General features: G+C 38.5%; 1 long non-coding RNA gene across 1 annotated transcript in view; it reads left to right on the forward strand.

The window, feature by feature from the left end:
* Positions 1–12,781, forward strand: part of LOC134680127 (uncharacterized) — a 297,055-nt gene that overhangs the window by 268,264 nt on the left and 16,010 nt on the right. The window lies entirely within an intron of this gene.

Genomic DNA, 12,781 nt, shown 5'->3' on the forward strand with positions numbered 1-12,781 from the left:
AAGCTTATATGTGTGCGTTGGCCTCCGAGAAAAAGTTGAGAGTAATAAAAATAAAAACATTTTTCTACAGCAACATTGCTCCCAACTCTGATTTAAATTATCACGAATTTTATACATAATTAATCATAAAACGGGACTTAAAACGCTTAAAACTTAATTACACGCGATTAAGTTTTATAATGAATATTTGCTTCCAACTGTCTTTATCAATGTTCATAAAATATATGGAGGGTAGGTACGTCTACCCACCATAATAAAAAAATATATTTGTCAATGACTCTGTCCAACTGCTGTGGTTAAAGTTCATAACGAACATTTTATTTATTAAATCTTTAAATAATAAATACAACGTAGCGGTACAACCACTTAAGACTGTAAGTCTGTACCTACATAGATTACAGCAATGCACATAGAAAATGTGCTAAATGCGGAGCAACGGCTGTTGAAGCAGCCAGAGTGAAATTTATATAGCTTTAGTGGGTTCAGAAGGAACCGAGTCATAACGCATGTGGAAAGCGTATTAATTAACCGTGAAGAAATGTATGAATACAAGTTAGAAATCTGTGTAAAATGCCGTGTGTAAAGTGTAGTGTATCTGTGTGTAAAGTGTAATAGGTAGGCATGCCTAATGTTATTTGTATAATACTGAAAACTTTGTGAATGCGCTTTATTAATGTCTATTTTTATTAAGTTGTCAGGGTTTAATTTTCAGTGTATATTTCTATATGTAAAACATAATACAATGTTATAAACATAAATATGCCTTTTATTTAAATCAATAGATAATACCACAAACAAGGGGTAATATTTGCATCTTTCATATATTTCGTGATATGAAGATAACGACGACAACAACATAACTACTATATACCTATAATACCAATACCCGCCAGGCTAAACCGGTTGTCAACTTTAGTTCCATTGGTACACATCGAGGGCGCCAGTAGTATAAACGTATAAACGGTTGGGGACATTTTTTTGTATGGAGTTACCGTTCTTCTCCTAGTGAGTATTATATTCTTTGTCCCAGAGGCGTATTTTCTGTTGTTCACGGGAACTGATAAAAATTTATAGTTTGTCAAGTAATTTCCGTTAGTAGAAAAAAGCGGCAAATTTAAAAAATGTATGCACTATGAGTTATCCTCCCATAGAAAATATATATTTCGCGCATTTTTCTACTGACAAAGTTGTTTTTTTTTACGATGCTATTCACGCTATGCTATAAAACTGTACTAGAAATAAAATTAAGTGAGAAGTTTGAATAATAAATATACATATTCTTCTTTTTAGCGCACGCTTTAAGCGAGTTAGAAAGTTTGGCTGTGTTGTTTGCGTTGCGTACTAACTAGATGGCGCGAGCTGGACGCGAGGCGCAAACATTTGGATTAGGACTAGACTAAACTAGAGCCAATAGGACTGAGGGCCTACCGCGAACCACGATTGACGTGTGGCCTCTCTGTCGCACTTGTAAATTCGTACGTAAATGTGACAGGGAGGCAACACGTCGAACGTGGTTCGCAATTAGTGATGTCAAATAATATTAAGCAAAATAAACGCATTTCATTTACGATACGAGCTCATCAAGTTGTTTATTCTACTTGACACACTTCTTGTGTCTTCTTTAAATTCATCATGTGTCCTGTATTTGCGTATGCGGCAATGCAATGCATCATTTATATTTGAGTTTTATGGGGTACAGTATTGTTATATTCTCCTTAAGTTACCGTTTGTATGTGCGTACGTAATGTCTTATTCGACTATAAAGTACCTTTCGAAAGGAATGTTACCTACTTACTAATAGCCCTTAGGATAAATGGAAGGATAGACTGGTACTGACTGGTACCTATTTTACAATCGGTGCAGTCAGCAAAATTACCTCGCGTACATCTGCAATCCCTGCGTACAAAATGGTAAGACACCGAAAATGCGCAGCAAAAAAGCTTTGGTAGATGAGTGTAGCTACAAATAGTATTCTAACATCTAATAGGTATTATATATATGTATATATCTTCAGGTATTTAAAAAAGTAAGCAAATAATTTGTGAATTTTCGGGTATAGTTTTCAAGCCCCCTACTCTGTCTGTTCTCTTTCACGGCGCAGCAACTAGTATCATTTCTCTCTCCTTGCTCTTTTAAAAATGCCGTTTGTCAAAAAAGGACAACCATACTGTTGACAAGATGGACTTCAAATCCAAGTGGCCCCTTTTTAGGCGACCCAGGTTGTGCATGTGTGCGTAAAAACGTATATGTGTGCTCTTTTAGGGATGTCATAAGTCGATTATAATCATGTTATATATCGATAAACGCTACACAGCGGAACGAAATAGCGATTAATTGAAGCTTCAATATCTTCGTTAAACATAAGCATAATTGAAATGCTAATGGATAATGAATATATTATGATGTAATAAAATATTTCAATTATTGCGGACCACCTATTTTAGTAGGTATTTATGTATTTTAATTAACCTCTAGCCGCCCAGAGACTTATAAAAAGGTCTCATGTTCCATTCTAATTTGAACTTTGTGTAGACAAAATAAAATTTCGTTTTGCTTGGCTAGGTTTGACGTATGGGCGGCTAGAGGTTAAATATCTGAACTTTCCCTTGGTTCTCTCCTGGGGCGTGACTATAAAATTGTGATCTGATAACCACAATAAAGAATAAAAGCGTTTTTGTTCATTTTAGGTATAGTTAAACCTTTGAAGTAAAATTAAAATTGCAAGAAATGTCGATAGTTTATCGATAGTGACGTCACAAAGTTTGTGTCTCCCCCCTCCCCCATGTCACAATATGTCACATTTTCTTGACCCCCTCCCTCCCCCTAAACGTGTGATGTAATTAATGGATGACCCCTAAGGGGGTAAGTGAATGGTGCCGTTCACAATCTCTAATCTACTCGGTGTACTATGTGTATGTTGAAGTCCTATACAAAATAGGTAGGGGAGAGGGGGGCAGCTATCACTGGAGGCAGCTTAGAACAAATGCGTTTTAAAAGGTATTTTTGTTGCGATAATGATCCAAATCCATATTTTGGGCTTGCAACATCGACCCACACAACTGTCACCTGACATATTTGAAGTTTGACAGAACATGAACGAACCAGTAGCTTATTTTGTTTTCGATGCTACCCGCTAGCGGTATTTGTGCAGATTTGTAAGGTTTCTCAGGCTGTATTTGAAGGAAGTTGTTAGTGAAACTTAATTTATTAGATAGAATAATCTATTATGTTTATAGAGTCGAAGGATTAATAATCAAAATTTGCAATGTTTCTACAAAATAACGACGTTTATTTTTTTAAGTAGGTGTTGGGGTAGTTATGAAAAATAAATAGGAGGCAGTTTTGATTAGCAGTCTGTTCAAAACTACCCCGGCCATAAGAAATGTTCATATCTGCCCCGATATTTACTGGCATTTAGGAGCTATGTAAATTGAAACCGTAATAATATTTTAGTAAATGCTAATATGTAATGCATTTACCTAAATTCCATGAACTAAGTGGATCAGTACTTATTACGTTTAGTCATGTTTAGTATAATTATTAAACATTTATTAGAATTGATTAGAAATTATTTAGTTTATTAGAATTTTGTATTCAGGTACAATATTACAAAATATTAAATTAGTATTCTATGTATAGTATATATAATTAAAACATTGCAGTTTATAGATTTATTTGTTAACAGGTAAAAATGGTAAGGAATTATAAAATAAAGAGAATTACAGAAAACCAGAATATAAAAAATACTCTTAAATACTCATATAGTCAGCTGTTAAAACATTATTGGGGTAGTTTTGAAAAATGGTATGTGCAAAACTGCCTCAAGGGGGTAGCTTTAGTAAGATTTCAATACTTTTCAAAGGTACCCCCCTGAGGCACCTTTGAACACTCTAAAAAACATTAATGTACAAAACTACCCCATCTTTCTTGTAACTGCAAATTATACGAGTAAACTGTTAACACGATTATTTCTAGTGACAAACTGTGCCAAGTACAGATAAAAAAACGCGTATATCTCGATATTATTGCCGTTACAGCCCATTTTTCAAATCTGCCCCATGTAAGTTCAAAGCTACCCACTCTTGGGGCAGTATCGATAGTACAGTCATTATAGATTTTGACCCGTGAATAATTAGTTCTTGGATTTTTTTTCGTAGGTCCCTCGGGGGGGTCACTGGGAGTGTAAATTCAAAAAGTAGGCTTAATCAGGCTCCTGCGTATATTCAAAAAATGGTTTTTTTCCAAAAAAAACGGTTTTTCTTCAATAACTCGGTCATTTTTGGTTTTAAAGTAAAACCGTAAGGACAAAAACTGTAGGAAATTTGATTCTCTACAAGTTAGTCCAGTCATTATATCAAAAAAAACCGACCCTTCCCGTGAATAATCAGTTCTTGGATTTTTTTTTGTACGTCCTTCGGGGGAATCACTGGGAGTGTAAATTCAAAAAGTAGACTTAATCAGGGTCCTGTGTATATTCCAAAAACGGTTTTTCTTGAATAACTCGGTCATTTTTGATTTTACAGTAAAACCGTAAGGATAAAATTTTTGAAAATTTGATTCTCTACAAGTTTGGTCCTCACAATTTTTCTTCTAGGATCGATAGTTTGGAAATAAAATTTGAAAAAAGCGACATATTCAAAATATTTTCAACATCTCGTTTATTTTCAACTTTACGACATAAATGAAGAGGACTAAACTTGTAGAGAATCAAATTCTGAACAATTTTGGTTCCCACCTTCTTTCCCCCAAAATCGATATTTTAGAAATTAAACCTGAAAAATGCGACAAATTCAAAATATTATCATTATCTCCTATGTTCCACGCTTTACGGCATAAATGAAGGGAAACGAAGTTGTAGAGAATCAAATTCTGAACAATTTTTGTCCTCACGGTTTTACTGTAAAATCAAAAATGACCGAGTTATTCAAGAAAAACCGTTTTTCGAATATACACAGGACCCTGATTCAGTCTACTTTTTGAATTTAGACTCCCAGTGATTCCCCCGAGGGACGTACGAAAAAAAAATCCAAGAACTGATTATTCATGGGAAAGGTCGGTTTTTTGGATATAATGACTGGACTAACTTGTAGAGAATCAAATTTCCTACAGTTTTTGTCCTTACGGTTTTACTGTAAAATCAAAAATGGCCGAGTTATTGAAGAAAAATCGTTTCTTTGGAAAAAAACCATTTTTCGAATATACGCAGGAGCCTGATTAAGCCTACTTTTTGAATTTACACTCCCAGTGACCCCCCCGAGGGACCTACGAAAAAAAAATCCAAGAACTAATTATTCACGGGTAGGGTCGGTTTTTTGGATATAATGACTGTACTACGAACATTATTCCTTGAGTTGCAAAAATCTAATTTGTACTATTATCTTTAGCTTTATATAAGCGCAAATGAAGTAATTACATAGGTTAATAACGTAGGTTATTGTGTAGAGGCTTAAAACTGGTTTCAATGGGTAATATTTTGAACTATGACAATTAATGTAAAAAGTGTACCAGGCTGCCCCCCTCTCCCCTATGTGTTATGGAGGTATCTGGCAATCGGAAGTGATTATCCAGCGGCATGTTTCGGCCGGGCCGCATCCCCCGATGTAATTGCCTGAATTGATTCGGTCCGCAGGGGGCGGCGACAGCCTGACGTGCATCGGCTGCCTCCTCAACCGTCGACATACAACTAAATAAAGAAAGACTCATCAGCAAAACTTATCTTATGTTGTTCCCAAGAAGATTCAAATTAAAAAGTCAACAAGCAGCGATAGAAGACCAAGTTGATTGCGGCGGCTATCGACGACGTTGACTCATCTGTTTTTACTCAGCTAAATTCCGCTTTCACAAATTGCACGAAAATCACCGTAGTCAAATTACTGCCTACTGAGAATTGGAGTCATTATCGATAATGGCCGTTGAAACTAAATATTGTAGTGGTTCCTGTAAATACGATAGGTACTAATAAGTAACGTATTTCGATTTCACCTTACCTACAAAAATACTTACAACGATTGCTCGGTATCCTGGATGCGACTTCGCCTCTGCTAGATATGAGTGGATATGAGGCTTTGTCTTGTGCGATGATCTCCCAGAGTTTGTTTTACAATTTTATAATACATTTTGGAAATATGTATATACATACATAAAGCAAATGGTTAACGAATGCTTATCTATCACCTAATACATCAACCAATTATAAGTTCAATTTGAGAAGCATATTCTACGTGGTGATTACATCATGGCCCATAGTTTTTCTCGGATTACTTCCCTCGTAACCGGAAACTAAGGATTAGACAGAATAGTTTATCTTGAGTCATCCTGTATCAGCACAGCACACATTGTTAACTGAACATATCTAATTAGGTACGTCCACGATCGCGGAGATAAGCTCCGTATTGTCGGGCTGGGGATGTTGATAATGGGGGCGAGATTGAATTGGACGAGTAAACAGGGAAGCGACGGGTCGGCGCCGGGAAGTGCCTGGCTCTGGCTTCATATTCCCCTACACAGGCGACACTAATACTCAGGCAAGCCAGTGTAACTAGAAACTCGAGCTTCGTAACAGCTATTCATAGTTACGGTCATACTTATACTGGTCCCTCAGGGAGCTCTCGGTACGAGATATGAATGTTACCTACAGAGCCTGTTCAATAAGGGCTGTGCACATTAGGACTTACATTAGGGTTTTCAGAACAGGGATATATTCACAGGCTATATGGATAACTGTAGACTGTAGTTCAATCACAACTATCACAAGACAGAAATGCAGTGACAGTAACGATGATGATGGCTTTAAATAGATTGTTGGCATGTAAAGTATGTACTTTACTTACGCCACGCGAATGTATTCCGCAGATACATTTTTTAATTAATAATAAAAAAAATGCTACGAAATTTATGCAAACGATACGATACAGTCTGTGAAAGCTAACACTGAAAATACTAAAATCGTGTGATGTTACTAGCTGAATTCATGTAAAGCAACTATTCCCAAAGTTCTAACTCAATTCAACTCTCAAGTTGCTGGAATTCAGCACAGTCAGCGTCTAGTGTGAACATGCCTTTCATCGAGAATGTTGGAGTTTGCTCGACAAATGTGCAAGCTTTGGGAAACTTAAGTAAGACGCTGTGACTCGAATTTTGGATTGTGGGGGACATAACGGAAATCCGAATGGAGACTTGCCAGAGAGAACATTAATTAGTGACCAATCGTTTTTACACTATGTTTCATATACCTACGTTTCGTACCCTTGTTTCATGAATCCTAATACATAATTGTACTTGTTAGAAATGAGTTAAGTAAGTCTTTGGGCTTCCCTTTAGCGGTATCACTATTACCTATATGTATTGATGAGAAATACCGATCTCTTGACTAACTTGTAAGGCGAATCAGTGAATATGTGACGTTCCACAGCAAAAGGTACCTTATGGCGGCTGGCGCTTATGTCGCATAGCGCCGCAATAATATTGGAGCGGCGTTAAAAATAGCGTAAGCGCCAACCGCCATAAGGTACCTTTACCCGTGGGACGTCACATATTTATATTTCGGAACTAAATATACCTAGGTAGTAGGTATAATTATACCTAACCTGAATGACTTTTAGCGTAACGCAATGATTTGCAAATGAAACTGATATCAAATTTTACGCATGGAGAAACATTTTGTTACACCCAGCAGCAAAGTTTGTTTACCTTTTGTGCCTTGAAACGCTCGCAACGCTCAAGATTCCACTTTTAAACCATGGGCGTACAGAGTATATTGGAATCTTTCTCATGCTCGGGTATCAGTAGGTACCTATTACATATTTTACGTCACGTCTCTCCTACCCTCCTACCCCCTACCTCATCAAGGCTCTCCCCTATATACGACGTAAAAATAATCAAATTCTAGACTCTAGCTTAAGTCCTTCCGGCAATAAAATTAAACTTTACCTTAACATGCGTAGGTAGGCGAATGTGCCTATATGTACCTACCTTAGAGCATAATCTAAGGTACCTACAGATACCGGTGTCAAGTCACGAAACACTTTCCAGCCAAGTCTGAATACGCAGTCACTACAGCAAATAGAGTGTAGGTATTTACTCGTATCTCGTATGTTATTATGCAAGTGATCTCGCGAACCAAATATAGCAGTCCAAAAATAACGTTCAATATTGACATCCGCAACAGGTGTCGCTTTCCTAATCTGGGTGAATTTCGTATAGGCACCTCACAGAAGTCACAGACCAAAAGCACCTACATCTACATAAAGAGTAAAGACGTAGGGGTTTAGGTAAAACGGCTTAGTTGGCGCTTTGAGAGTTTCGAGAAAACAATCTCGCACAAGGCAACAGGGGACTCTCGCACAAAGGATTGCCATCGCTATACAGCGCGGGAATGCTGCCTGCGTGATGGGCACCTTGCCGAGGGGCCTAGGCTTTTAAGGTAGGTTTTAGGGATTTCTTATTTTTTTCGTTAGCCTAGGTTAGGGTTAGATAAATAACGTTCAATATTGACATCCGCAACAGGTGTCGCTTTCCTAATCTGGGTGAATTTCGTATAGGCACCTCACAGAAGTCACAGACCAAAAGCACCTACATCTACATAAAGAGTAAAGACGTAGGGGTTTAGGTAAAACGGCTTAGTTGGCGCTTTGAGAGTTTCGAGAAAACAATCTCGCACAAGGCAACAGGGGACTCTCGCACAAAGGATTGCCATCGCTATACAGCGCGGGAATGCTGCCTGCGTGATGGGCACCTTGCCGAGGGGCCTAGGCTTTTAAGGTAGGTTTTAGGGATTTCTTATTTTTTTCGTTAGCCTAGGTTAGGGTTAGATTTAGATTTATTTATTTCATAATATGAAATTACAATATATATGATTTTACAAATCTACACTAATCTATAGGAATTTATATTATGATCGTCAAGTAAGTAGGTAAGGCATTAGAGATCGTCTATAAGGGGCCCACTGATTAACAGTCCGCCGGACGGTATCGGCCTGTAGAACAAAATTTTGACAGTTCCGAACAACTGACAGGCCAATACCTTCCGGCGGACTGTTAATCAGTGGGCCAAGTGGGCCCCTTAATAAGTGTCACCTAAACTGCACATAAAAAATAAAAGATGTCGCTAGTCGCTAAAATCAAAAGCCACGATAAATAAAAAATAATTGCTGTAGGTAAATTTATGTATATCGACGAAATTCCTTTTACATAAAATATCAGATTAATGCGTAGCTAATAAAAGGCTTGGGCGCGAGAGGCGGCGCCTTTGACCGAGCAACTCATTTACATATGTTTCAAATCTGGCCGCGCAGCAGGCTAATGATTCCCATGTGCTGCGCGAGCGCAGAAAAGCCGAGTTCTGATGGCCTACCGCGAACCACGTTTGACGTGTTGCCTCTCTGTCGCACTTGTAAATTCGTACGTATGTGTGACAGGGAGCCAACACGTCGAACGTGGTTCGCGGTAGGCCCCTGGCGCATACAAGAGTGACATGATCTCGATATCTGTAATCGCTATTCGTTATCAAAGAACGCGCGTTATTTTGGATACCTAATACCCTGAGCCTAAGACTTGCTATTGCGCGGTAAGCGTTTATAATGACAAGCCAGGCCTCACCGACATGACGCTAGTGCTGTCTGCATCACCTGTCGACATTCAAATTATTTTTAAATACATGCATTGATTCCGTGATTGCTTTTTAGGAACGAGTTTTTGTGTTTTATTTTTATGCGTTTAGCGTTAGAAGATTTTTAAAGATTATGCAACTTCCTATTTTACAATTGTGGTTTTAGACGGTAGCTTAGCTAAAACTTATTTTGCCTTTTCCTGATCCGTTTAGTTATCACGTGATAAATGACAATGAGTTTAAAATTAACCTTGACCCATATCGATAAATATATGGGTCCTTACCGGAAAACCCTACCTTTAATTAGGTATTTAGATTATTTAGTTTCTATATACGACAATCTTTAGTACCTAAGTAAGTAGTTCCACTAAGTAGGTATGTAGGTACCTAAATATACATTATTGGAAAGAAACAAATACCGTAAAACGGGGTGAGTAAGTTTCGCGGGGAGAGTTGGGTTATAAATGGGGAGAGAAGATTTGAGAGAGGGGTGAGAAGGGATTTTAAGGCTACTGCTACAAAAAAAATGTATTCCAATTTAAAATGGGGCTATAGTAATACGCATAATAAAAAAAAAATCTATCCAACAATCTGCCAAAATCATCTTTGTATGAAAAACCCTCTCACCCCAAATACGAGGCACTACGGGGTGAGGTGGGTTTTTGGTTTATGAAATGGAACTACCCAAAATAAAATACAAACGTCCGAACCACTTTTTATATACACCGTTCAGTGTTCACATGTAAAAATAAAATTTTATCGAGGTTTGAAAGTCAAATTTCACCCAACTCACCCCATTTTACGGTACGGCACAATATACAAGTAAGCATTACTGTAAGTATGTACTACATTTATAGATGCGAAAACATTTGTTTATTTTTGAATTTACGTGTACTAAACAAGATAAGAGAGATGTTAGTTAGCCCAATGGAATAAATGGGTTGCAAAAAAGAATCGATGTCTACGGCAGAAAGTGACGTCACTAAAATGCACCGCGCGGCGCCCGGTAGCCGGCTCTCCGGCTTTCTTCATAAATCAAAAAGTTGTTTTTGTGTGTTATCTGCGGATAATCGGGTGCTGCTACCGAAATGCCGGTCCGCTCGCCCCGCTCCACCATCCACCCGGATGGACATTAACTTTTTGTCGATTTTTTATAGGAATTAAAACTTAACAAACTGATTATCATTAACGTGGCCGCTATCTGCCGCTGCCTGAGCCTCAGTAAATGGAAGCCATTAGGGATTTTTGTAGAATAGATAAAATGAGATAGCTACATGTTATAAACGGTCATAGACAAACTTATAATAGGGAAACATGACTCCAACCGATTGGAATGTGCAGCGTCAATTTACTAAAACCAACGGCGTGCTTAAATTTAGGAGTTAAGATTTTTTGCCCCTTATCTGCGTCTTCTTAAATGCATAAAACCTGTTCCAATATCAAGCTAGACACATTTTTATATCTCATGGATCAGAATTTGACGCTGGTATTCTAACTATTCTCTCATTGCTTGAATATGGGAACAATTTAGTTCCTAAATTTGCATAATAAATGGCCGACAAGAATGCATTTAGAGACTTGATTAATTCAGTCGTGGTTTAGGTGCACATCAATTCAAGTGATGTCGTGAGCATGTCGTGCTCGAGCATTCGGCGCGCGTCGAGCGGCGAGCCGGTCCGGCGGCGGCGCGACGTGTCAGCACATCTACTCCGGCTGATTGCACCCCCGCGGCGTGATGGATGCTCCATCCCCCCCGCCCTCTTCACCCACCCCGCGGCACACCCCACTGGGGTCGTTCCCAGAAATTCCATTATCAGCCGCCCGCGGCCGATGCCCGTTTCATTTGACAACCGCCGACTATTACAATCGCGCTGCATTGCCGGCTGCACTCAATACGATTTTTCGGAATCCAAGAACAAACAGGTTGTTAATGGTTTTAGGCGATTATGCTAGGGTAAAAAGGTTTCAAAGCAACGCGGTGAGCATTGAAATGGAATCTGGCTTGTAAAGCCAGAAAGCATGAACACAACCGCAGTAAACCTATGCGCGTCTGCGCGACCCGTCGAGCGTGAAGCCTCGGTCGGTGGCCAAGTAGCGTTTGCCAGAAAGAGCTTAATGCTTTTTAAAACAAAATCGACTTCGTAGAGCAAAGTGAATTTCTCTAAAACTTAAATTAATAACAAAGGAAACCATAGAAACAAACCATTAATATCAATTCTAGAAGTTACGAATTCCGACGGTTATGCAATGGCGCCATCCTAAAACCTACTTTTATAGACATGTAAGGTTTATGGTTCCAACAATGAAACGCCCAAACATTCTAAAACTACCATTATTATTTTATGGGACTATTTTAACGACGAAGCCAAATCCATAACAGCATGCCAGCCGTAACCGTAAAAGATGGTCCCTAGATGATTCCTATAATATTTTATTGGATGAGAAAATTGAGAAGTATTATTTTTATTACACGTTAGAACTTTGAATTCTTGTATGTATAAGATGTCTTATGCTTAAACCATGGAATCATCGCATGTAAGCATGTAACAAAGATTAGGTAAGTACTCTAAAACAAAATGATGTTGAAAAATAATGTCTATTTATCCATATGAATTTATTTCCAAGTTTATAATTAAAAGAAAACAAGGACTGCAAGGAGTGTACAATACAATGGTAGATCAAACTACGTGATATTCAATTTGGCACAGGGATGAAAGGTGTAGGTAGATACACAATAAAGGGGTTTAGGGTTGTAGGGTGTCAGTTGGGTATTGATTACGAGTTACGAGTATTTCGTCAACAATCCGCCCTCTTCCGGTTGATCGAATGGAACGGAAGCGAAAAAAGGCCAATATTTAGACAGAAATGATTATAGACCCGCGACCGGACGCGAATCGCTCACCGGCGCTAATAAATGTAAAGAACAGGATGCGATTTTCGACGGAATCATGTTAACTCGTCTGTTCTCAGCGTTCTCAGACAAACGCGGCAAAAAGTGTATGTATTATTTAAGGCTGGAATGGACGCATTGAACGGATATCGAGCCCTGCGGCCCTGAATGCGCCAGGAGCTTGAATCGGGGCCGGGCGCACTTCCGCAACACAATCTGATCCTGTGCTATTCAACCGAGCACTGTTTACACTCTCATAAAAAAACTGCCTTGGACTTGGAATAT

This window comes from Cydia fagiglandana, chromosome 3, assembly GCF_963556715.1.
Source record: "Cydia fagiglandana chromosome 3, ilCydFagi1.1, whole genome shotgun sequence".
Taxonomy (NCBI): domain Eukaryota; kingdom Metazoa; phylum Arthropoda; class Insecta; order Lepidoptera; family Tortricidae; genus Cydia; species Cydia fagiglandana.